This window comes from Tupaia chinensis, unplaced genomic scaffold (assembly GCF_000334495.1).
Source record: "Tupaia chinensis unplaced genomic scaffold, TupChi_1.0 Scaffold000652_1, whole genome shotgun sequence".
Classification (NCBI taxonomy): domain Eukaryota; kingdom Metazoa; phylum Chordata; class Mammalia; order Scandentia; family Tupaiidae; genus Tupaia; species Tupaia belangeri.
Window position 1 is genome coordinate 2,870,185 of NW_006160173.1, and position 5,541 is coordinate 2,875,725.

Here is a 5,541-nt window from a genome sequence, read left to right on the forward strand (position 1 = left end):
CCTGCTGACATGAAAATGCCTATGTGATTTAGGAAAAAAAAGACTTTTTATTTTGTAATTGGTAGTTAGGAAATATTTTAAAATATTTTAAATGTTTGTGAAAATTATGAAATACGAGCTGAATATCACATCTTGTGTGTGTGGTTTCTGTTTTCAATATATACGTATTTTAGTATTCAGGCTGATCTCACTCAATTGTGTCTCATAAAGAGAAATAATGGGAACTAATATAAGCCAATTTAAATTGTAATTTTAACTCTTGAGTTGATTTTTTTTCCATGATTTTTTTCTACTCTTCAGAATTGGCCAAAAGCTAATGTTTTAAGACAAAACTAGTTATATTCTCTCTATTGTTTCCTTTTTATTTCTTCTATGTCCTTTTCCTGATCTTATGATGACAGTCCAACTTGGTCTATTTTTTGCGGATGATGTCCCAACTTCACATCTCAAAACAAACATAAACAAAACAAATAAGAAAATACAATTTCATCATCATATTTTCTAGATCTTTCTTGAAATGTATTACTATAAAAAATTCTGAAAATAATTCTCGGGACCAGCAGTTAGCATAATGGCTATGTTGCTGGACTGCCATGTAGTCGACCACGGTTCGAGTCCCGGACCCTGTGACTTGAACTCACACTGGGAGTGTTTGCATGCATGACCAAGATCCTGAGAAGAGAATGGAGGAGAGGGGATTGCGGCATGGCCATCCCCACTGGGGGATGATTTAGAAAAATAATAATAATAATAATAATAATAATTCTCAAAGATTAGTTCTTGACTGATGCTATGCATATCAATTCTGCATTACCTTTTTTTAAAAGATTTTTAAAGGCAATTATTAAAGACAATGTTTAATGAATTCAATTTACTTTGTCAAACATTAACAGAATGGATATTTGTGAAAGACTGTTTTAGATGGTAGAGTGGTAAGAATTAATAAAAGAGGAGAGAAGACAGATCTAATATTTTGTCATTTTCATGTCTTGTTTTATCTTCATAGTCATGTAATTTGTGATTATTTTTAGATAAAATAAGACTCCAAGTATTTAATTATTTGCTCATGATGAAACAGTTTTTTTTTTTTTTTTTAATTTTTTTAGAGGTTTTTGCTATAGGGCGCATGCACTCACCAGACAGACAGATACAGACAGAGAGACAGAAAGTGAGAAATCACCCCCCAGGGGGGATGGCCACGCCGCAATCCCTTCTCCTCCATTCTCTTCTCGGGATCTTGGGCACGCACGCACACGTGCCCGGCATGAGTTTAAAGCCACCGGGTCCAGGATGCGAACTGCGGTCGACTACGTGGGAGTCCAGCGACATAGCCATTACGCTAACTGCTGGTCCCTGGTTTTTTTTTTTTTTTTTTTGAAAAGGTAAACCATACATTTGGATTCATGACAACTATCAGGCAAAAGCATAAAATGACTAGAGAGAATTTTAAGTAGTAAGGCCAAAGGAAAAGCAGAGAAAGTCTTAGCTCCTGGTGTAGATGAGAAATTACAATGAAGATGAGATTTGGGATGGACTTAAAATGTGAGAAAATAAAATTAGTTTAGAATGTAGGAGTGTTACAGCTATAAAGTTAAAAGCTTAATGAAAAATGGCTTCATAAAAATGTCAGATGTTATAAGTACAAGAGATGTATTCATCTAGAAAAATTAGAGGTTACACAAAGTGAACAGGTATGAGACTGGAAAATAGACTTGTATCACAAAAAATCAGGTTAAGTACAATTGAGTTCTAGGTTATACGAAAGACCATGGGATTCTTTAAAGACTTTTAAGTGAATATATTACATTTATTTAGCATGCATTTTAGAAAACATAATTTTAGTACCTGATATGGATTAAATGGAATTTGGAAGAGTAGTCTAGATAAATCTAGGTATTAAGTGTTGGGGCCAGCAGATGCTGTGGTGGTAAAGGCGTTGGACTCCCAGACCCTGCGACTTGAAACTCATGCATGCACATGTGTGTGCATGACCAAAATCCTGAGAGGAGAATGGAGGAGAAGTAATTGTGGTGTGGCCATATCCCCTAGGGGGTGATTCCTTCTTTCTTTCTTTTTTTCTCTAAGTCTTTCTCTGTCTCTCCAGCAAGCACATGTGCCCCATAGCAGAAATTTCTCTTAAGACAAAAAAAAAAAGTACCAAGTATCTCAACTAGAGTGGTAATTGTATAAGTAAAAAGATGAGAAAGAGACAGCATGTCATTGTCACACTGGGCAATTAGCTGGCTGTGAGTAGACAAAGATGTCAGGGTTGCCAGAGTTTGGAGATTGAGTGACATAGGTGATGCTGATGACAATATTAGCAGAAACTGGTAGGTGAGGAAGATAAGTTTATTGCTGGGTGATGAGGAAAGGTTAATTGCTTGAGATTCCTGGAGAAGAGTTAAAGCCACATGATTGGGAATGATCCCAAACTTCTGAGGTTACTTAAGGCCATAGAGCAATGATGGAACAGGTTCTATATTTAGCTTCTTTCTTTCCTCTAGCCTAAAATTCCTTCCACCCCAATTCCACACTCCTATGCTCATTGTTCTCCCACTTTCTTTTTTATTTATTTATATTTTTTTTTTGGAGAGGTTTTTGGTATAAGGGCATGTGCACTCACCGGAGAGACAGAGAGACCGAAAGTGAGAAATCACCCCCCAGGGGAGATGGTCATGCTGCAATCCCTTTTCCTCCATTCTCCTCTCGGGATCTTGGGCACACACGCACACATGCCCGGTATGAGTTTAAGCCACCGAATCCAGGACTCAAACCATGGTTGCTACATGGGAGTCCAGCACATAACAATTACACTAACTGCTGGTCCCTTCCTCCCACTTTCATGTGATTTTATCTTTGTCTTCACTGAAAAGAGAGTAACACCAAAATGATGAATTCTGCTTCTGAGATAATTGGACAAGGCCAGTAACACAGCCTCAGCGAAGAGAGGAGTTCAGGGCCATTAGGCATCACCACGAGACCCCTACCTGGCCTAAACTCAAGCATGATTTGAGCACAGGGATAACCTTGTTAGTGACTGATGGGTAAACTTGAAATGTTTTCTTGATTCGTTGCAGAAATTGGCTGCTGTAGTGACAAAGCTAAAGGTGGAGGTTAAATAATCTCAGTTATCTTGCTTAGAGGGCTGTATGTGGAGTAAGTCAGAAAACCTATTAAAATATCCTTATGAAACTTAGGACACTTAAAATAGGGATGGATGTATCTTCTGTAAGAAATACATGAATAATTATAGCCTAAAGCAGAATGCTCAGCTGGTTAAAGACTGGTCTAATGAGGTCAGGGTCATAGAGACATACAAAGGCCACTTATCTTTAAATTAAAAATAAAAATTCTTCTCTTAATAATGACTACTCCTCAAAACTTCAGCCTTTTGCAAATATATCCTGTAGACTCATATTAGAAGTAGGGAAATGATTGAAGTAACTCAGAGGATGCTTGTCTGCATCTGGGAAAAGTAATTTAAAATACATATACCAGGAGTAATAGATCTAATAATAGATCTTAATAGAGCTACAGTAACATCATTGCATATGAAGGTAAGCGTATTTCACAACAATGAAGAATAATTGCCCTAAGTATAATGATTTTTGAACTTGAAATGTGTTACTGTAATTTGCTAAAATACATAAATATTTGTGGGATTTTAAATAATGATCTTAAATCCTAAGTATCATGAATAGAAAACTAAATACATTAATTTTATAAGAACTTATTATTTTTAAAAGTGATAATCTTGTCTTGTGTATCAGCTAGCAAACAAAAAACAAAACTATACCTTTCAATATAAATTCAAATATTTGTCTGGCAACTTCTTTCCATGGTGGATCTATCTATCCTATCTAATGAAATTGATTGGGAAAAAAAAATGAACCAGTAGATGACTAAAACTTGAATTTATTCTATTTTACTTGTTGATTTCAAATATTAACTACTAACTATAATAATCCAAAATAGATCTTGAATATGTAAATATAAACTATGATTTTATCTGAATAGACTTACAGTTTCTGAAATGCCACATCACTTTAAGGCATCTGAAAAAACTTAAGAAAAGAGATTTTTGGTTCCAAAATCAGGATAATTATAATTACTTTACCAGTAATAAAAATGTATGACGGGGGAACCAGCAGATGGTGTAAAGGTTATGTCGCTGGACTCCCACATGGCTGACTGCAGTTCAAGTCCCAGACCCGAAGGCTTGAAGCTCATGCTGGTGTGTGTGCTTGCATGCCTAATATCCAGAGAGGAGAATGGATGAGAAGGAATTGCGGTGTGGCTATCACCCCAGGGGGCATGATTTCTCTTTCTGTCTCTCTCTGTCTCTTCAATGAGGGTACATGCACTATAGAAAAAAATCTCTCTTAAAAATTATGTATATATATTTAAACAAATATATTTCTATACAATATAAATATATGTGTGCATGTGTGTGTATATAAATATAACTGGTAAATTATGCTAATAGTTCAACGTGACACAAGCACAAGCAAAAATTGTATACTATCTAAAAATAGCTAGCCCCGCAGTTCATGACAGTAATATTTTTGATCCTTAATCCTTTCTCATTTGCTTTCAGTCTTTTCTTATATATGTGTACAGGAAACAAAATAATAAAGACTATCCAAACTTAACTCCTTCCAGTACCCAAACTATCCATCTTTCTTTTATGGTTAATGGGTGTCTGCCTTTCCTAAGCACAAATTCCTCCTTTTGCTTTTTTGTTTTTAAACTCAGCTCATCACCTGTTCTAGGATCTTGCTATGTCTATTATTATTATTTTCTTTTATGCTTTATTTTTTCAGATATTCTCTTTTTACTTCAACTTTAAATACACTAACATCAATCAACAAAAAATACCTTCTTTCAACTCTACTTTTCCTTCAAGCTACTATCTTATCTTTTTTCATATTTCATACATTCTGTCTCACTTCCCTTAACTCATAGTCTTGGTTTTCTGACTTTGTCCCTCCTTAAAAAATTAGTGCTTTGTGTAAAGAAGTAGTTAATCGGCGAGAGCAGGTAGTTGAGGATGAGACTGCTGGATTCCACATGACCCTCTTTGCTGTTCATGTCCCAGACTCAGCTGTGTGAAAAATATGCTATGCCATTTTGTGTGTGTTCCCAAAAATCCTGAAAGGAGATTGGAGGAGAAAGATTGAGATATGGCTATCCCCTCTAAGTGGCATGATTTCACTTTTTATCTCTTTCTGGTGTGTGTTCACACCTTAGAGAAAAACTATTTTTTTTTGTTAAAGGCAAATGTTAAGGTCTCTTTTAATTTTTTTTTTATTCTAAGTGTCCTTGACTAACTAAATGTTTTCCTTTTGTCTTCTGCTGATTCCTGGCTTTCCTTACACGGATTATTCCCTTTCAGATTTCCCTAAGCTGTTTTTTGTCGTCTTGTTTTGTTTTGTTTTGTTTTTCTGACACCCAAATAGCTTTGAGCTCCATTCTTGACCATTTTATCTTCTTCGATCTGGAGTCCGTGATGTGATATGTTGCCACATGCAGTCACATGTA